The following is a 20,129-nucleotide window of genomic DNA, read 5'->3' on the forward strand; positions in this document are numbered from 1 at the left end:
CAGCCAGCGTTCCATTGCCACATTCCATCTACTGCAGGCAGGATACCTGGCTGGCTGAATGTCGCTGAGAAGCTCACAGAGACCGCCATAAGCAACAGTTTAACAGAATGCCACAGACTAATCAACCAAACTTTTTGGGTTGGATTCTCTTTTATAGTCTGCAGGCATTAAATGAAAGAAGTCAGTGTTCCAGCAGAAGGAGACAACGTTTCAGAAAAGGCATTGTAGCAAACCAAAAAAGAAATTTTAAGCGCAGCAGAGTAACCAGCGCACATACCTGTTAGCTCAGGTGAGTTTAAAAGGCTGCTGTTGATAACAAGGGCATTTGCTAAATAGATGGTGTGTGTGCAACAATATACTGAAAGGTCAATTATATTGTGCAGCTTATCTCACCACCTGTAGTTATTTAGGTGAAAGCTCCAAAATGCTTGCCTAATATGTCTGTTTATCCAAAAGGAAGTAAAAAGGGAGAGCTAGAAAGATAGCATTGCATCACATTACATGGCAATGCAATGCACAGTTGCTGAAGTTGAACCAAAATGAGCTTGTAATCTGGCTTCTGCAACTTTGAACATGAAAAATCCAATGAGGAGAAGAAAAGCAAAGCCAAAGAGTCCATCCCAAAATCCGACAAACAAGCAAAATGAACAAAAAACATTGAATTCAATTCTTTCTGATTTTAGAAACTGCATTAAAGAAGGGGTGCACCGGTCCTGGAGATACTGCAATACCAGGTCAATGCGTGGAGTGGACAGAGCAAGCTCTTTTTCCATCTCCCTGTTCTAAAAATCCATTTAATATATGGTCCCGAGATAGGGGACGTATCAGATATTAAACTGATAAGAACAGATACTACACTTGATCTTAGCCAAAAGGCCGAGAAGCGATAACCAGAATTGGTTTCAAACTACGGAGCCACCCAAGGATCCTGAAAAGTCCATTTGTGGAGATGAGCTCCTGGACTCCCGTTAAGAAGACATGTTGTCAACCTCTAGATCCCTTACATGCCTGCACTTTTCGGCTTGCTGCTGCTGCAATCCACGCGTTTTAGATCTGCATAACTCCACCTCTTTAAACACAGCACCTTCACCCCCTGCTGTTCCCACCCGCCTCAACACCGTTGGAAGGGAGGAGAACCAATTAAGGCGGGGGGTGGGGTGGAACGAGCAGCTGTCTACCCTTAGCAGGAGGGCTCCTGATTACATACCTCTCCTGCTGCTGCTGCTGCTGGCTGTCCAGCAGCAGACTGAAGGTGGCTGCTGCTGTGCACAGGTATATAAAGGCTCAGAGCCTATTATGACACGCGCAGCCAGCGTTCCATTGCCACATTCCATCTACTGCAGGCAGGATACCTGGCTGGCTGAATGTCGCTGAGAAGCTCACAGAGACCGCCATAAGCAACAGTTTAACAGAATGCCACAGACTAATCAACCAAACTTTTTGGGTTGGGTTCTCTTTTATAGTCTGCAGGCATTAAATGAAAGAAGTCAGTGTTCCAGCAGAAGGAGACAACGTTTCAGAAAAGGCATTGTAGCAAACCAAAAAAGAAATTTTAAGCGCAGCAGAGTAACCAGCGCACATACCTGTTAGCTCAGGTGAGTTTAAAAGGCTGCTGTTGATAACAAGGGCATTTGCTAAATAGATGGTGTGTGTGCAACAATATACTGAAAGGTCAATTATATTGTGCAGCTTATCTCACCACCTGTAGTTATTTAGGTGAAAGCTCCAAAATGCTTGCCTAATATGTCTGTTTATCCAAAAGGAAGTAAAAAGGGAGAGCTAGAAAGATAGCATTGCATCACATTACATGGCAATGCAATGCACAGTTGCTGAAGTTGAACCAAAATGAGCTTGTAATCTGGCTTCTGCAACTTTGAACATGAAAAATCCAATGAGGAGAAGAAAAGCAAAGCCAAAGAGTCCATCCCAAAATCCGACAAACAAGCAAAATGAACAAAAAACATTGAATTCAATTCTTTCTGATTTTAGAAACTGCATTAAAGAAGGGGTGCACCGGTCCTGGAGATACTGCAATTCCAGGTCAATGCGTGGAGTGGACAGAGCAAGCTCTTTTTCCATCTCCCTGTTCTAAAAATCCATTTAATATATGGTCCCCAGATAGGGGACGTATCAGATATTAAACTGATAAGAACAGATACTACACTTGATCTTAGCCAAAAGGCCGAGAAGCGATAACCAGAATTGGTTTCAAACTACGGAGCCACCCAAGGATCCTGAAAAGTCCATTTGTGGAGATGAGCTCCTGGACTCCCGTTAAGAAGACATGTTGTCAACCTCTAGATCCCTTACATGCCTGCACTTTTCGGCTTGCTGCTGCTGCAATCCACGCGTTTTAGATCTGCATAACTCCACCTCTTTAAACACAGCACCTGCACCCCCTGCTGTTCCCACCCGCCTCAACACCGTTGGAAGGGAGGAGAACCAATTAAGGCGGGGGGTGGGGTGGAACGAGCAGCTGTCTACCCTTAGCAGGAGGGCTCCTGATCACATACCTCTCCTGCTGCTGCTGCTGCTGGCTGTCCAGCAGCAGACTGAAGGTGGCTGCTGCTGTGCACAGGTATATAAAGGCTCAGAGCCTATTATGACACGCGCAGCCAGCGTTCCATTGCCACATTCCATCTACTGCAGGCAGGATACCTGGCTGGCTGAATGTCGCTGAGAAGCTCACAGAGACCGCCATAAGCAACAGTTTAACAGAATGCCACAGACTAATCAACCAAACTTTTTGGGTTGGGTTCTCTTTTATAGTCTGCAGGCATTAAATGAAAGAAGTCAGTGTTCCAGCAGAAGGAGACAACGTTTCAGAAAAGGCATTGTAGCAAACCAAAAAAGAAATTTTAAGCGCAGCAGAGTAACCAGCGCACATACCTGTTAGCTCAGGTGAGTTTAAAAGGCTGCTGTTGATAACAAGGGCATTTGCTAAATAGATGGTGTGTGTGCAACAATATACTGAAAGGTCAATTATATTGTGCAGCTTATCTCACCACCTGTAGTTATTTAGGTGAAAGCTCCAAAATGCTTGCCTAATATGTCTGTTTATCCAAAAGGAAGTAAAAAGGGAGAGCTAGAAAGATAGCATTGCATCACATTACATGGCAATGCAATGCACAGTTGCTGAAGTTGAACCAAAATGAGCTTGTAATCTGGCTTCTGCAACTTTGAACATGAAAAATCCAATGAGGAGAAGAAAAGCAAAGCCAAAGAGTCCATCCCAAAATCCGACAAACAAGCAAAATGAACAAAAAACATTGAATTCAATTCTTTCTGATTTTAGAAACTGCATTAAAGAAGGGGTGCACCGGTCCTGGAGATACTGCAATACCAGGTCAATGCGTGGAGTGGACAGAGCAAGCTCTTTTTCCATCTCCCTGTTCTAAAAATCCATTTAATATATGGTCCCCAGATAGGGGACGTATGAGATATTAAACTGATAAGAACAGATACTACACTTGATCTTAGCCAAAAGGCCGAGAAGCGATAACCAGAATTGGTTTCAAACTACAGAACCACCCAAGGATCCTGAAAAGTCCATTTGTGGAGATGAGCTCCTGGACTCCCGTTAAGAAGACATGTTGTCAACCTCTAGATCCCTTACATGCCTGCACTTTTCGGCTTGCTGCTGCTGCAATCCACGCGTTTTAGATCTGCATAACTCCACCTCTTTAAACACAGCACCTTCACCCCCTGCTGTTCCCACCCGCCTCAACACCGTTGGAAGGGAGGAGAACCAATTAAGGCGGGGGGTGGGGTGGAACGAGCAGCTGTCTACCCTTAGCAGGAGGGCTCCTGATTACATACCTCTCCTGCTGCTGCTGCTGCTGGCTGTCCAGCAGCAGACTGAAGGTGGCTGCTGCTGTGCACAGGTATATAAAGGCTCAGAGCCTATTATGACACGCGCAGCCAGCGTTCCATTGCCACATTCCATCTACTGCAGGCAGGATACCTGGCTGGCTGAATGTCGCTGAGAAGCTCACAGAGACCGCCATAAGCAACAGTTTAACAGAATGCCACAGACTAATCAACCAAACTTTTTGGGTTGGGTTCTCTTTTATAGTCTGCAGGCATTAAATGAAAGAAGTCAGTGTTACAGCAGAAGGCGACAACGTTTCAGAAAAGGCATTGTAGCAAACCAAAAAAGAAATTTTAAGCGCAGCAGAGTAACCAGCGCACATACCTGTTAGCTCAGGTGAGTTTAAAAGGCTGCTGTTGATAACAAGGGCATTTGCTAAATAGATGGTGTGTGTGCAACAATATACTGAAAGGTCAATTATATTGTGCAGCTTATCTCACCACCTGTAGTTATTTAGGTGAAAGCTCCAAAATGCTTGCCTAATATGTCTGTTTATCCAAAAGGAAGTAAAAAGGGAGAGCTAGAAAGATAGCATTGCATCACATTACATGGCAATGCAATGCACAGTTGCTGAAGTTGAACCAAAATGAGCTTGTAATCTGGCTTCTGCAACTTTGAACATGAAAAATCCAATGAGGAGAAGAAAAGCAAAGCCAAAGAGTCCATCCCAAAATCCGACAAACAAGCAAAATTAACAAAAAACATTGAATTCAATTCTTTCTGATTTTAGAAACTGCATTAAAGAAGGGGTGCACCGGTCCTGGAGATACTGCAATACCAGGTCAATGCGTGGAGTGGACAGAGCAAGCTCTTTTTCCATCTCCCTGTTCTAAAAATCCATTTAATATATGGTCCCCAGATAGGGGACGTATCAGATATTAAACTGATAAGAACAGATACTACACTTGATCTTAGCCAAAAGGCCGAGAAGCGATAACCAGAATTGGTTTCAAACTACGGAGCCACCCAAGGATCCTGAAAAGTCCATTTGTGGAGATGAGCTCCTGGACTCCCGTTAAGAAGACATGTTGTCAACCTCTAGATCCCTTACATGCCTGCACTTTTCGGCTTGCTGCTGCTGCAATCCACGCGTTTTAGATCTGCATAACTCCACCTCTTTAAACACAGCACCTTCACCCCCTGCTGTTCCCACCCGCCTCAACACCGTTGGAAGGGAGGAGAACCAATTAAGGCGGGGGGTGGGGTGGAACGAGCAGCTGTCTACCCTTAGCAGGAGGGCTCCTGATTACATACCTCTCCTGCTGCTGCTGCTGCTGGCTGTCCAGCAGCAGACTGAAGGTGGATGCTGCTGTGCACAGGTATATAAAGGCTCAGAGCCTATTATGACACGCGCAGCCAGCGTTCCATTGCCACATTCCATCTACTGCAGGCAGGATACCTGGCTGGCTGAATGTCGCTGAGAAGCTCACAGAGACCGCCATAAGCAACAGTTTAACAGAATGCCACAGACTAATCAACCAAACTTTTTGGGTTGGGTTCTCTTTTATAGTCTGCAGGCATTAAATGAAAGAAGTCAGTGTTCCAGCAGAAGGAGACAACGTTTCAGAAAAGGCATTGTAGCAAACCAAAAAAGAAATTTTAAGCGCAGCAGAGTAACCAGCGCACATACCTGTTAGCTCAGGTGAGTTTAAAAGGCTGCTGTTGATAACAAGGGCATTTGCTAAATAGATGGTGTGTGTGCAACAATATACTGAAAGGTCAATTATATTGTGCAGCTTATCTCACCACCTGTAGTTATTTAGGTGAAAGCTCCAAAATGCTTGCCTAATATGTCTGTTTATCCAAAAGGAAGTAAAAAGGGAGAGCTAGAAAGATAGCATTGCATCACATTACATGGCAATGCAATGCACAGTTGCTGAAGTTGAACCAAAATGAGCTTGTAATCTGGCTTCTGCAACTTTGAACATGAAAAATCCAATGAGGAGAAGAAAAGCAAAGCCAAAGAGTCCATCCCAAAATCCGACAAACAAGCAAAATGAACAAAAAACATTGAATTCAATTCTTTCTGATTTTAGAAACTGCATTAAAGAAGGGGTGCACCGGTCCTGGAGATACTGCAATACCAGGTCAATGCGTGGAGTGGACAGAGCAAGCTCTTTTTCCATCTCCCTGTTCTAAAAATCCATTTAATATATGGTCCCCAGATAGGAGACGTATCAGATATTAAACTGATAAGAACAGATTTTTTTTTATTTTTTTTTTTTTTTATCATATTTACATAGCATGAGGATACGACGCACTAACTAGACACATCACACCCCTATGCTACACAAAACACTCAATCTGAAAGAAAAAGCATGTCAATCAATACAGTACGACGAACCGTGATAAGGGATGGGGATTGGGAAAAAGGGGATGTGGAGGGGAAAATCACAGGCCCGAAGCTTTATTGAAAGACAAGACACATAAGGGGAGAGGGGGAGGAGGGGTTTAGTCCTCGTCCTCGTCCTCCGGACCGTCCATGATGGATTAGTCTCTGAGCAGGCTGTGGATCAGCCTGCGGCAGTCCTGGATGGACATCCTCTCCCTCCTCAAGATGAGCCGGTTCCTGGCGACCCAAACGGCATCCTTGAAGCAGTTCATAAGGCGCCAAGCCTCCTGGATGGCTCCGACGGTATGAACCCCAGGGAAGAGTCCGTAAAGCACAGAATGGTGCGATAGGCTCGCCCTGGGGACAGAGTTCCTCAGGTCGTCCTCAAGTGCAGTCAATAGGCGCTGTGCAAATCCGCAGTCCCAAAAAGTGTGCAAAGATGTTTCCTCCACGAAGGGGCACCTTGGGCAGTACCGGGTCTTGCACAGGTTCCGGGCATGCATGAATGACCGGACGGGCAGTCCGCCCTGAATCGCCATCCACGACAAGTCCTTGTGCCCGTTGGTCAGCCTGTCAGACGACACATTTGTCCACACAGTCTCCAGCGTGTCCTGGTGAAGTCCTGTGATGTTCTCCACGTCATCCTTGGCTCTGATTAGCTTGTGGATAGTTTTGGGCTTCCACAAGTCGGGCTTGAGTCCCTCCAGTTGATGCTCCCCCACAAATCGAACGACGTCTCCGTAGAACCATGGCGTCGTCCAGTTGTAGGGGAAGGAGCTGTCCCACTTGTCCCAGCCGAGTCGCCTCCAAAGAGGAAGCAGGAAGAAGCGAGACATGGACCTGCCCGCGGAGCCATTCTTGACTTGCAAAGTCCGGCGGACACAATCACACACAAAAGAGGATCGCAGGAGGGTGGGGATATCTGGAACGCCCTTCCCACCCTTGCGAGGCTCCTTGTACATGACGGCCCGCCTGACTCTGTCCATCTTGGATCCCCAGACAAAGTGAAACACTGTCCTGGTAATGGCCCTGCACACAGTGACGTGTGGGGGCCAGGCCTGCGCCGTGTACTGCAAGACGGGCAGGACCTCATTACGCAGGACGAGTGCCTTACCCTCACAAGTGAGGTGTCTGAGGCTCCAGAGTCCGATCCGTTGCTTCACCTTGGCCAAGCGTTCTTGCCAGGACTTGAGGGCCGCTCCTTCCTTCCCGAACCAGACTCCCAGCACCTTGAGGAAATCCGGTTGAATGTTGAAGGGGAAGGGGGCGGAGGAGGCCGGCTGCCAATCCCCGAAGAGCATGGCTTCCGACTTCCTGCAGTTGACTTTGGCCCCTGAAGCCCGGCCGAACCTCTCACACGTCTGGACGAGGGCGTCGACTGAACCACGATCAGCGCAGAAGACGGTGACGTCGTCCATGTAGAGCGAGCACTTGACCTCGTGTCGTCCCGGACCCGGTGCGGTGATCCCTCTGATCTCTCCATTCTGCCTGATAGCCTCTGCGAAGAGTTCTATAACACAAACAAAAAGAAGAGGTGATAGAGGGCAGCCTTGTCTGACCCCAGAGAGGACAGGGAAGGGGTCAGTCTTCCAGCCGTTCACCAACACCGAGCTGTGGATATCAAAATACATCAGACGGACATACGAACAAAACATGTTACCCAAACCTAACCGGTGCAGAGCTCGGCCCATGAACTCGTGGGAAACCCGGTCGAAGGCCTTCTCCTGATCCAAGGAGACCAGGGCCGCGTGTGCGCGGCGGACCTTGATGTACTCGACCGTGTCCCGCACGAGAGCGAGGCTGTCTGCGATGCGACGTCCAGGGATGCCGCAGGTCTGGTCCGGGTGGATGATCCGTCCGATGACCGTCTTAAGTCGTGTCGCCATCGTCTTGGCCAGGATCTTGTAGTCCACGTTGAGCAGAGTGATGGGACGCCAATTCCTCAGGTCGCACCTCTCTCCCTTCCGCTTGTACAGGATCGTGACCATTCCTTCCCTCAAAGATGGAGGCATTCTACCCTCCACCACCATCTCCTCGTACAGGTCCAACAGGTCCGGACAGATGAGGTCTCCCAGCGCTACATAGAGCTCCGCTGGAAGACCATCACTGCCCGGGGTCCTGCCGGTCCTAAAGGATTTAGCGGCAGAGAGCAATTCGCCCACCATCAGAGGTTTGTCCAAGGCTACCGTGCCTGCAGGATCAAGATGGTTAGTGATACCTGACAGGAACTTATCAGCAGCGTCGGGGTCGGTAGTCTTGTGGGAGTAGAGTTCGCTGTAGAAGTCGCTGACGACCCTCATCACGTCCTCCTTCCCACGTCGCATGTTTCCGCTCTCGTCTCGCAGCTCGTTCAGGGGCGTGTGACCGGCATGAAGTTTCCTGAAAAAGAATGAGTTACATTTCTCACCCTTCTCCAGATTCTCCACTTTGGAACGGAAGATGATTCGCTTGGACTCCTCCTCAAAGTGCCTTTTCAGGCTCTTCTTGGTCTCCTCCAGCTCCTCCCTCACGTCCCAGCCGCAGTGAAGAAGGTCCTGCAGCGACCGCAGCTCACGCTGCAGCCCTCTGAAGTCCCTCCTCTTCTCACACGCCTGTTGTCGACCCTTGGCCTGAAAGAAACAGCGAAACTCAAGTTTAACATATTCCCACCAATCAGAGACTGTTTGGAAGCTACCCTTGTAGGACTGCCACATTGCGTAGGCTGCTCTCAGCTCCTCCACGACTTCATCCTGAGCCAGCAGAGCACAATTCAGCTTCCAGGAGCCGGGGCCGGACGGAAAACCGTCGCCGAGGACACCTTGTAAGTGAATGGCTCTGTGGTCGGAGAAGAAGCAGGAGACCATCGAGTGCCTACTCTGCCTGACTGCCCGAGAGGTGAACACAAAGTCAATCCTGGAGCGGAGTGAGCCATCGGGTCGGCTCCACGAATAATTCGTGGAGCCTCTCCCCATGGAGCCCACCACGTCCTGAAGAGAGGCCTCGGTTACCATCTCGATGAGCAGCTTGGACGTGATGTCCAACTTGGCAGATGTGCCAGAACTACGACCGTCCTCCTCGATCCGGCAGTTGAAATCCCCGGCCATCACTAAGGTCCTGGTGGTGGCAAGCTGAAGCCGCAGGGTCTGGAAAAGCTCCAAACGCTCATTCTTCAGTGGGGACGCATACACGTTGATGAACCTGACAGGTTCTCCCGCCCAGTTGCCATCTACAACAAGAGCCCTGCCGCAGATGAGCTCCTGGACGGACTCAAGCGTGAATGCGCCCCCCCTGATCAGAATTGCGACCCCCGCAGACTTGCAGTCACCCCCACCGGACCAGTAGGATGGACCGTGGGACCACTCCCTGGCCAGATGTTTGAAGGACCTAGAGGAGGGAAGGGAACATTCCTGCAACATATAAACATCACACAACTGGGAAGTAAGGAAGGCATAAATAGTCTGACGTCTGAACTTGTCCTTGATGCTCCTGACATTAATGGAAAATAAGTTAATATTAGCCATCATGTAGGGAAAAAAGAAAAAGTTAGCGCAGGCAATACACCTTAGTTACCACTCCGGTCGGGTGGTCCCTCGTCGGTGTTGACTGCTGGTGACGGGATCACCAGCAGGCCCTCTTCCTCCATCTGGTCAAGCAGCGCGGCCTCGATCTCGGCGACCACCAGTTCCTCCTCTTCTGGCTCGGCCACCAGGGTCTCAACCATGTGCTCCATCTCTTCTGGCTCAGGGAGGGTATCCTCCTTTTTGCCTACGAAATCCAGAATCTTCTTTTTGGAGGATTCAGTAGCAGGGCTGTCCTCCACCTTCCTCTTTCCCCGGGTTGGAACTGGGGAGACAAGAAGGGGAAAATCCTCCTCGGAATAGATAGCGGCGGGTGGAGGAAAGGTTAATTCCACCGCTACCATGGTCTGGGGAGGGAGAGTGGCTGCCGGGGCAGGGGAAAGGACACCTGCTGAGGAGTAGGGGAAGGAGGAAGAGGAAGTGGAATCCTCAGCAGGGGTGGCCGGGGTGGGGGGGGATTGGACGGGGGTGGCAGGGGGAGGGATCGAGAGAGGGGTGACAGAACTCTTACCCTCCTTTGACTTTTTCTTCTGCTTCGGAGCTGCTGGGACCGTCGCTGGGGCTTTGGCCACCGACTCCTTGACCGCTTTGGCCTTGGTCGTCTCGGCCTTGGCCGCTGGGGCCTTGGTCGTCGCGTCCTTGACCTTCACAGGCCTGGTCGTCGGGGCCTTGTCCTCCGTAGCTGGGGTCGTCGCAACCACCGATGCCCAGGATCTCTGACGCCTGGGGCAATCCTTGTACAGATGAGCCGCCAGCCCACACAGGTTGCAGGACGTCTTCTTCGGGCAGTCCTTCGAGCTGTGTCCCGTCACTCGACAAATCCTGCAGGCATCCTCCTTGCAGTCCTTCATCTCGTGGCCGTTCTTGCCGCATCTCCTGCAGTTCCGCGGCATGTCCGGGTAATAGATGAGGCCGTAGGAGTTGCCCAGGGAGAATGTCGGGGGCAGGTGCCGAAGTCCGTCTGAGTACGCCAGGTCCCTGTGAAGTCTAACGGTCACCGACCACTTACCTGTCCAGAAGCCGAGTCCATTCAGGATGTGAGAGGGTTCCTTCACAACCAAACAGAAGCGTCTCAGGAAGGTACAGATGTCTTGGCCTGGGGTGTGCGGGTTGCGCATGGAGACCGTGATCCTCCTTTCATCCCTCTGGATAGGGCAGCTACCTGTAAAGGCAGAGAAAGAATTATCCGGTCCTTTTGCGCTTACCATTTCCCAGAACCTCCTGCAGGTGTTCACAGTGGCGAAGGTGACGAAGAAGATCCCCGTCAAGAAGGTCTGGATGCTGAGGGTGTCCGACCTGGAGAAGCCTCGATCCAGCAGCATCTTCTGGCAGAACACGTCCGAGGACATGTCCGGCACCCTCCCATCCACTTCCTTCAGCTTCAGGGCCACCGTCTGCCGCATCCATGGCTCCAGGGCTGGAGCTTCGTGGCGGGGCTTCTGGGGTCCCTTCTGCTGGCCAGTCGTGGAGGCAGAGTCCTTGGGGTCAGAATCGGCTCCTGGCTGGGCCCTCCTGGCTGTCCCCAGCTCCAGGCTCTTCTTTTCGGCCTTCCTCGCAGCGCTTGCCATGGCTTTCCTCCTGCAGTTACTTCTTGGAGCTGGATCTGGAACTCTTCCCGGAATGGGTGGAGCTATGCAGATTCTTCTCCCGTCGTGTTCTGCACAAATTCCCCGAAAGGTCTTTGTCTCGATGATTTTCTTCCTCGAAGATTCCACAGGACAGCCCGATTCTTCTCCGAGTCTTCGTCTTCTTCTGGATTCTTTAGAGCTTCTTCCTCCCACCGATATCCGCCTTCGTTCTCCGATGTCAGCTGGGCTCCGAAGCTCTTCTCCTTCCGAGTTCGATCGCTCTCGTCAAGTGTAGATCGTAGCTCTTGTGTTCTTAAAAGAACAGATACTACACTTGATCTTAGCCAAAAGGCCGAGAAGCGATAACCAGAATTGGTTTCAAACTACGGAGCCACCCAAGGATCCTGAAAAGTCCATTTGTGGAGATGAGCTCCTGGACTCCCGTTAAGAAGACATGTTGTCAACCTCTAGATCCCTTACATGCCTGCACTTTTCGGCTTGCTGCTGCTGCAATCCACGCGTTTTAGATCTGCATAACTCCACCTCTTTAAACACAGCACCTTCACCCCCTGCTGTTCCCACCCGCCTCAACACCGTTGGAAGGGAGGAGAACCAATTAAGGCGGGGGGTGGGGTGGAACGAGCAGCTGTCTACCCTTAGCAGGAGGGCTCCTGATTACATACCTCTCCTGCTGCTGCTGCTGCTGGCTGTCCAGCAGCAGACTGAAGGTGGCTGCTGCTGTGCACAGGTATATAAAGGCTCAGAGCCTATTATGACACGCGCAGCCAGCGTTCCATTGCCACATTCCATCTACTGCAGGCAGGATACCTGGCTGGCTGAATGTCGCTGAGAAGCTCACAGAGACCGCCAAAAGCAACAGTTTAACAGAATGCCACAGACTAATCAACCAAACTTTTTGGGTTGGGTTCTCTTTTATAGTCTGCAGGCATTAAATGAAAGAAGTCAGTGTTCCAGCAGAAGGAGACAACGTTTCAGAAAAGGCATTGTAGCAAACCAAAAAAGAAATTTTAAGCGCAGCAGAGTAACCAGCGCACATACCTGTTAGCTCAGGTGAGTTTAAAAGGCTGCTGTTGATAACAAGGGCATTTGCTAAATAGATGGTGTGTGTGCAACAATATACTGAAAGGTCAATTATATTGTGCAGCTTATCTCACCACCTGTAGTTATTTAGGTGAAAGCTCCAAAATGCTTGCCTAATATGTCTGTTTATCCAAAAGGAAGTAAAAAGGGAGAGCTAGAAAGATAGCATTGCATCACATTACATGGCAATGCAATGCACAGTTGCTGAAGTTGAACCAAAATGAGCTTGTAATCTGGCTTCTGCAACTTTGAACATGAAAAATCCAATGAGGAGAAGAAAAGCAAAGCCAAAGAGTCCATCCCAAAATCCGACAAACAAGCAAAATGAACAAAAACATTGAATTCAATTCTTTCTGATTTTAGAAACTGCATTAAAGAAGGGGTGCACCGGTCCTGGAGATACTGCAATACCAGGTCAATGCGTGGAGTGGACAGAGCAAGCTCTTTTTCCATCTCCCTGTTCTAAAAATCCATTTAATATATGGTCCCCAGATAGGGGACGTATCAGATATTAAACTGATAAGAACAGATACTACACTTGATCTTAGCCAAAAGGCCGAGAAGCGATAACCAGAATTGGTTTCAAACTACGGAGCCACCCAAGGATCCTGAAAAGTCCATTTGTGGAGATGAGCTCCTGGACTCCCGTTAAGAAGACATGTTGTCAACCTCTAGATCCCTTACATGCCTGCACTTTTCGGCTTGCTGCTGCTGCAATCCACGCGTTTTAGATCTGCATAACTCCACCTCTTTAAACACAGCACCTTCACCCCCTGCTGTTCCCACCCGCCTCAACACCGTTGGAAGGGAGGAGAACCAATTAAGGCGGGGGGTGGGGTGGAACGAGCAGCTGTCTACCCTTAGCAGGAGGGCTCCTGATTACATACCTCTCCTGCTGCTGCTGCTGCTGGCTGTCCAGCAGCAGACTGAAGGTGGCTGCTGCTGTGCACAGGTATATAAAGGCTCAGAGCCTATTATGACACGCGCAGCCAGCGTTCCATTGCCACATTCCATCTACTGCAGGCAGGATACCTGGCTGGCTGAATGTCGCTGAGAAGCTCACAGAGACCGCCATAAGCAACAGTTTAACAGAATGCCACAGACTAATCAACCAAACTTTTTGGGTTGGGTTCTCTTTTATAGTCTGCAGGCATTAAATGTAAGAAGTCAGTGTTCCAGCAGAAGGAGACAACGTTTCAGAAAAGGCATTGTAGCAAACCAAAAAAGAAATTTTAAGCGCAGCAGAGTAACCAGCGCACATACCTGTTAGCTCAGGTGAGTTTAAAAGGCTGCTGTTGATAACAAGGGCATTTGCTAAATAGATGGTGTGTGTGCAACAATACACTGAAAGGTCAATTATATTGTGCAGCTTATCTCACCACCTGTAGTTATTTAGGTGAAAGCTCCAAAATGCTTGCCTAATATGTCTGTTTATCCAAAAGGAAGTAAAAAGGGAGAGCTAGAAAGATAGCATTGCATCACATTACATGGCAATGCAATGCACAGTTGCTGAAGTTGAACCAAAATGAGCTTGTAATCTGGCTTCTGCAACTTTGAACATGAAAAATCCAATGAGGAGAAGAAAAGCAAAGCCAAAGAGTCCATCCCAAAATCCGACAAACAAGCAAAATGAACAAAAAACATTGAATTCAATTCTTTCTGATTTTAGAAACTGCATTAAAGAAGGGGTGCACCGGTCCTGGAGATACTGCAATACCAGGTCAATGCGTGGAGTGGACAGAGCAAGCTCTTTTTCCATCTCCCTGTTCTAAAAATCCATTTAATATATGGTCCCCAGATAGGGGACGTATCAGATATTAAACTGATAAGAACAGATACTACACTTGATCTTAGCCAAAAGGCCGAGAAGCGATAACCAGAATTGGTTTCAAACTACGGAGCCACCCAAGGATCCTGAAAAGTCCATTTGTGGAGATGAGCTCCTGGACTCCCGTTAAGAAGACATGTTGTCAACCTCTAGATCCCTTACATGCCTGTACTTTTCGGCTTGCTGCTGCTGCAATCCACGCGTTTTAGATCTGCATAACTCCACCTCTTTAAACACAGCACCTTCACCCCCTGCTGTTCCCACCCGCCTCAACACCGTTGGAAGGGAGGAGAACCAATTAAGGCGGGGGGTGGGGTGGAACGAGCAGCTGTCTACCCTTAGCAGGAGGGCTCCTGATTACATACCTCTCCTGCTGCTGCTGCTGCTGGCTGTCCAGCAGCAGACTGAAGGTGGCTGCTGCTGTGCACAGGTATATAAAGGCTCAGAGCCTATTATGACACGCGCAGCCAGCGTTCCATTGCCACATTCCATCTACTGCAGGCAGGATACCTGGCTGGCTGAATGTCGCTGAGAAGCTCACAGAGACCGCCATAAGCAACAGTTTAACAGAATGCCACAGACTAATCAACCAAACTTTTTGGGTTGGGTTCTCTTTTATAGTCTGCAGGCATTAAATGAAAGAAGTCAGTGTTCCAGCAGAAGGAGACAACGTTTCAGAAAAGGCATTGTAGCAAACCAAAAAAGAAATTTTAAGCGCAGCAGAGTAACCAGCGCACATACCTGTTAGCTCAGGTGAGTTTAAAAGGCTGCTGTTGATAACAAGGGCATTTGCTAAATAGATGGTGTGTGTGCAACAATATACTGAAAGGTCAATTATATTGTGCAGCTTATCTCACCACCTGTAGTTATTTAGGTGAAAGCTCCAAAATGCTTGCCTAATATGTCTGTTTATCCAAAAGGAAGTAAAAAGGGAGAGCTAGAAAGATAGCATTGCATCACATTACATGGCAATGCAATGCACAGTTGCTGAAGTTGAACCAAAATGAGCTTGTAATCTGGCTTCTGCAACTTTGAACATGAAAAATCCAATGAGGAGAAGAAAAGCAAAGCCAAAGAGTCCATCCCAAAATCCGACAAACAAGCAAAATGAACAAAAAACATTGAATTCAATTCTTTCTGATTTTAGAAACTGCATTAAAGAAGGGGTGCACCGGTCCTGGAGATACTGCAATACCAGGTCAATGCGTGGAGTGGACAGAGCAAGCTCTTTTTCCATCTCCCTGTTCTAAAAATCCATTTAATATATGGTCCCCAGATAGGGGACGTATCAGATATTAAACTGATAAGAACAGATACTACACTTGATCTTAGCCAAAAGGCCGAGAAGCGATAACCAGAATTGGTTTCAAACTACGGAGCCACCCAAGGATCCTGAAAAGTCCATTTGTGGAGATGAGCTCCTGGACTCCCATTAAGAAGACATGTTGTCAACCTCTAGATCCCTTACATGCCTGCACTTTTCGGCTTGCTGCTGCTGCAATCCACGCGTTTTAGATCTGCATAACTCCACCTCTTTAAACACAGCACCTTCACCCCCTGCTGTTCCCACCCGCCTCAACACCGTTGGAAGGGCGGAGAACCAATTAAGGCGGGGGGTGGAGTGGAAGGAGCAGCTGTCTACCCTTAGCAGGAGGGCTCCTGATTACATACCTCTCCTGCTGCTGCTGCTGCTGGCTGTCCAGCAGCAGACTGAAGGTGGCTGCTGCTGTGCACAGGTATATAAAGGCTCAGAGCCTATTATGACACGCGCAGCCAGCGTTCCATTGCCACATTCCATCTACTGCAGGCAGGATACCTGGCTGGCTGAATGTCGCTGAGAAGCTCACAGAGACCGCCATAAGCAACAGTTTAACAGAATGCCACAGACTAATCAACCAAACTTTTTGGGTTGGGTTCTCTTTTATAGTCTGCAGGCATTAAATGAAAGAAGTCAGTGTTCCAGCAGAAGGAGACAACGTTTCAGAAAAGGCATTGTAGCAAACCAAAAAAGAAATTTTAAGCGCAGCAGAGTAACCAGCGCACATACCTGTTAGCTCAGGTGAGTTTAAAAGGCTGCTGTTGATAACAAGGGCATTTGCTAAATAGATGGTGTGTGTGCAACAATATACTGAAAGGTCAATTATATTGTGCAGCTTATCTCACCACCTGTAGTTATTTAGGTGAAAGCTCCAAAATGCTTGCCTAATATGTCTGTTTATCCAAAAGGAAGTAAAAAGGGAGAGCTAGAAAGATAGCATTGCATCACATTACATGGCAATGCAATGCACAGTTGCTGAAGTTGAACCAAAATGAGCTTGTAATCTGGCTTCTGCAACTTTGAACATGAAAAATCCAATGAGGAGAAGAAAAGCAAAGCCAAAGAGTCCATCCCAAAATCCGACAAACAAGCAAAATGAACAAAAAACATTGAATTCAATTCTTTCTGATTTTAGAAACTGCATTAAAGAAAGGGTGCACCGGTCCTGGAGATACTGCAATACCAGGTCAATGCGTGGAGTGGACAGAGCAAGCTCTTTTTCCATCTCCCTGTTCTAAAAATCCATTTAATATATGGTCCCCAGATAGGGGACGTATCAGATATTAAACTGATAAGAACAGATACTACACTTGATCTTAGCCAAAAGGCCGAGAAGCGATAACCAGAATTGGTTTCAAACTACGGAGCCACCCAAGGATCCTGAAAAGTCCATTTGTGGAGATGAGCTCCTGGACTCCCGTTAAGAAGACATGTTGTCAACCTCTAGATCCCTTACATGCCTGCACTTTTCGGCTTGCTGCTGCTGCAATCCACGCGTTTTAGATCTGCATAACTCCACCTCTTTAAACACAGCACCTTCACCCCCTGCTGTTCCCACCCGCCTCAACACCGTTGGAAGGGAGGAGAACCAATTAAGGCGGGGGGTGGGGTGGAACGAGCAGCTGTCTACCCTTAGCAGGAGGGCTCCTGATTACATACCTCTCCTGCTGCTGCTGCTGCTGGCTGTCCAGCAGCAGACTGAAGGTGGCTGCTGCTGTGCACAGGTATATAAAGGCTCAGAGCCTATTATGACACGCGCAGCCAGCGTTCCATTGCCACATTCCATCTACTGCAGGCAGGATACCTGGCTGGCTGAATGTCGCTGAGAAGCTCACAGAGACCGCCATAAGCAACAGTTTAACAGAATGCCACAGACTAATCAACCAAACTTTTTGGGTTGGGTTCTCTTTTATAGTCTGCAGGCATTAAATGAAAGAAGTCAGTGTTCCAGCAGAAGGAGACAACGTTTCAGAAAAGGCATTGTAGCAAACCAAAAAAGAAATTTTAAGCGCAGCAGAGTAACCAGCGCACATACCTGTTAGCTCAGGTGAGTTTAAAAGGCTGCTGTTGATAACAAGGGCATTTGCTAAATAGATGGTGTGTGTGCAACAATATACTGAAAGGTCAATTATATTGTGCAGCTTATCTCACCACCTGTAGTTATTTAGGTGAAAGCTCCAAAATGCTTGCCTAATATGTCTGTTTATCCAAAAGGAAGTAAAAAGGGAGAGCTAGAAAGATAGCATTGCATCACATTACATGGCAATGCAATGCACAGTTGCTGAAGTTGAACCAAAATGAGCTTGTAATCTGGCTTCTGCAACTTTGAACATGAAAAATCCAATGAGGAGAAGAAAAGCAAAGCCAAAGAGTCCATCCCAAAATCCGACAAACAAGCAAAATGAACAAAAAACATTGAATTCAATTCTTTCTGATTTTAGAAACTGCATTAAAGAAGGGGTGCACCGGTCCTGGAGATACTGCAATACCAGGTCAATGCGTGGAGTGGACAGAGCAAGCTCTTTTTCCATCTCCCTGTTCTAAAAATCCATTTAATATATGGTCCCCAGATAGGGGACGTATCAGATATTAAACTGATAAGAACAGATACTACACTTGATCTTAGCCAAATGGCCGAGAAGCGATAACCAGAATTGGTTTCAAACTACGGAGCCACCCAAGGATCCTGAAAAGTCCATTTGTGGAGATGAGCTCCTGGACTCCCGTTAAGAAGACATGTTGTCAACCTCTAGATCCCTTACATGCCTGCACTTTTCGGCTTGCTGCTGCTGCAATCCACGCGTTTTAGATCTGCATAACTCCACCTCTTTAAACACAGCACCTTCACCCCCTGCTGTTCCCACCCGCCTCAACACCGTTGGAAGGGAGGAGAACCAATTAAGGCGGGGGGTGGGGTGGAACGAGCAGCTGTCTACCCTTAGCAGGAGGGCTCCTGATTACATACCTCTCCTGCTGCTGCTGCTGCTGGCTGTCCAGCAGCAGACTGAAGGTGGCTGCTGCTGTGCACAGGTATATAAAGGCTCAGAGCCTATTATGACACGCGCAGCCAGCGTTCCATTGCCACATTCCATCTACTGCAGGCAGGATACCTGGCTGGCTGAATGTCGCTGAGAAGCTCACAGAGACCGCCATAAGCAACAGTTTAACAGAATGCCACAGACTAATCAACCAAACTTTTTGGGTTGGGTTCTCTTTTATAGTCTGCAGGCATTAAATGAAAGAAGTCAGTGTTCCAGCAGAAGGAGACAACGTTTCAGAAAAGGCATTGTAGCAAACCAAAAAAGAAATTTTAAGCGCAGCAGAGTAACCAGCGCACATACCTGTTAGCTCAGGTGAGTTTAAAAGGCTGCTGTTGATAACAAGGGCATTTGCTAAATAGATGGTGTGTGTGCAATAATATACTGAAAGGTCAATTATATTGTGCAGCTTATCTCACCACCTGTAGTTATTTAGGTGAAAGCTCCAAAATGCTTGCCTAATATGTCTGTTTATCCAAAAGGAAGTAAAAAGGGAGAGCTAGAAAGATAGCATTGCATCACATTACATGGCAATGCAATGCACAGTTGCTGAAGTTGAACCAAAATGAGCTTGTAATCTGGCTTCTGCAACTTTGAACATGAAAAATCCAATGAGGAGAAGAAAAGCAAAGCCAAAGAGTCCATCCCAAAATCCGACAAACAAGCAAAATGAACAAAAAACATTGAATTCAATTCTTTCTGATTTTAGAAACTGCATTAAAGAAGGGGTGCACCGGTCCTGGAGATACTGCAATACCAGGTCAATGCGTGGAGTGGACAGAGCAAGCTCTTTTTCCATCTCCCTGTTCTAAAAATCCATTTAATATATGGTCCCCAGATAGGGGACGTATCAGATATTAAACTGATAAGAACAGATACTACACTTGATCTTAGCCAAAAGGCCGAGAAGCGATAACCAGAATTGGTTTCAAACTACGGAGCCACCCAAGGATCCTGAAAAGTCCATTTGTGGAGATGAGCTCCTGGACTCCCGTTAAGAAGACATGTTGTCAACCTCTAGATCCCTTACATGCCTGCACTTTTCGGCTTGCTGCTGCTGCAATCCACGCGTTTTAGATCTGCATAACTCCACCTCTTTAAACACAGCACCTTCACCCCCTGCTGTTCCCACCCGCCTCAACACCGTTGGAAGGGAGGAGAACCAATTAAGGCGGGGGGTGGGGTGGAACGAGCAGCTGTCTACCCTTAGCAGGAGGGCTCCTGATTACATACCTCTCCTGCTGCTGCTGCTGCTGGCTGTCCAGCAGCAGACTGAAGGTGGCTGCTGCTGTGCACAGGTATATAAAGGCTCAGAGCCTATTATGACACGCGCAGCCAGCGTTCCATTGCCACATTCCATCTACTGCAGGCAGGATACCTGGCTGGCTGAATGTCGCTGAGAAGCTCACAGAGACCGCCATAAGCAACAGTTTAACAGAATGCCACAGACTAATCAACCAAACTTTTTGGGTTGGGTTCTCTTTTATAGTCTGCAGGCATTAAATGAAAGAAGTCA

At 48.1% G+C, this 20,129-nt stretch overlaps 11 non-coding genes and 1 pseudogene across 11 annotated transcripts; all 12 read right to left on the reverse strand.

The window, feature by feature from the left end:
- Window positions 1-697: 697 nt before the first annotated feature.
- LOC141193114 (U2 spliceosomal RNA) lies at window positions 698-888 on the reverse strand. Its single transcript, XR_012266412.1, has one exon. It is a non-coding gene; the product is annotated as a U2 spliceosomal RNA (small nuclear RNA).
- A 1,115-nt stretch (window positions 889-2,003) lies between these two features.
- LOC141192983 (U2 spliceosomal RNA) lies at window positions 2,004-2,194 on the reverse strand. The gene has a single exon (XR_012266285.1). It is a non-coding gene; the product is annotated as a U2 spliceosomal RNA (small nuclear RNA).
- A 1,115-nt stretch (window positions 2,195-3,309) lies between these two features.
- Window positions 3,310-3,500, reverse strand: LOC141193122 (U2 spliceosomal RNA). The gene has a single exon (XR_012266419.1). It is a non-coding gene; the product is annotated as a U2 spliceosomal RNA (small nuclear RNA).
- A 1,115-nt stretch (window positions 3,501-4,615) lies between these two features.
- LOC141192764 (U2 spliceosomal RNA) lies at window positions 4,616-4,806 on the reverse strand. Its single transcript, XR_012266072.1, has one exon. It is a non-coding gene; the product is annotated as a U2 spliceosomal RNA (small nuclear RNA).
- Window positions 4,807-5,921: 1,115 nt separating this feature from the next.
- Window positions 5,922-6,106, reverse strand: LOC141192596 (U2 spliceosomal RNA). Its single transcript, XR_012265955.1, has one exon. It is a non-coding gene; the product is annotated as a U2 spliceosomal RNA (small nuclear RNA).
- Window positions 6,107-11,614: 5,508 nt separating this feature from the next.
- Window positions 11,615-11,692, reverse strand: LOC141192606 (U2 spliceosomal RNA; annotated as a pseudogene).
- Window positions 11,693-12,806: 1,114 nt separating this feature from the next.
- On the reverse strand, window positions 12,807-12,997 carry LOC141192765 (U2 spliceosomal RNA). The gene has a single exon (XR_012266073.1). It is a non-coding gene; the product is annotated as a U2 spliceosomal RNA (small nuclear RNA).
- Window positions 12,998-14,112: 1,115 nt separating this feature from the next.
- Window positions 14,113-14,303, reverse strand: LOC141192766 (U2 spliceosomal RNA). Its single transcript, XR_012266074.1, has one exon. It is a non-coding gene; the product is annotated as a U2 spliceosomal RNA (small nuclear RNA).
- Window positions 14,304-15,418: 1,115 nt separating this feature from the next.
- On the reverse strand, window positions 15,419-15,609 carry LOC141192767 (U2 spliceosomal RNA). The gene has a single exon (XR_012266075.1). It is a non-coding gene; the product is annotated as a U2 spliceosomal RNA (small nuclear RNA).
- A 1,115-nt stretch (window positions 15,610-16,724) lies between these two features.
- On the reverse strand, window positions 16,725-16,915 carry LOC141192702 (U2 spliceosomal RNA). Its single transcript, XR_012266011.1, has one exon. It is a non-coding gene; the product is annotated as a U2 spliceosomal RNA (small nuclear RNA).
- A 1,115-nt stretch (window positions 16,916-18,030) lies between these two features.
- LOC141193056 (U2 spliceosomal RNA) lies at window positions 18,031-18,221 on the reverse strand. The gene has a single exon (XR_012266355.1). It is a non-coding gene; the product is annotated as a U2 spliceosomal RNA (small nuclear RNA).
- Window positions 18,222-19,336: 1,115 nt separating this feature from the next.
- Window positions 19,337-19,527, reverse strand: LOC141192768 (U2 spliceosomal RNA). The gene has a single exon (XR_012266076.1). It is a non-coding gene; the product is annotated as a U2 spliceosomal RNA (small nuclear RNA).
- Window positions 19,528-20,129: the final 602 nt, after the last annotated feature.

This window comes from Phyllobates terribilis, unplaced genomic scaffold, assembly GCF_046119375.1.
Source record: "Phyllobates terribilis strain yellow unplaced genomic scaffold, ASM4611937v1 Scaffold_63__1_contigs__length_7903474, whole genome shotgun sequence".
Lineage (NCBI taxonomy): Eukaryota > Metazoa > Chordata > Amphibia > Anura > Dendrobatidae > Phyllobates > Phyllobates terribilis.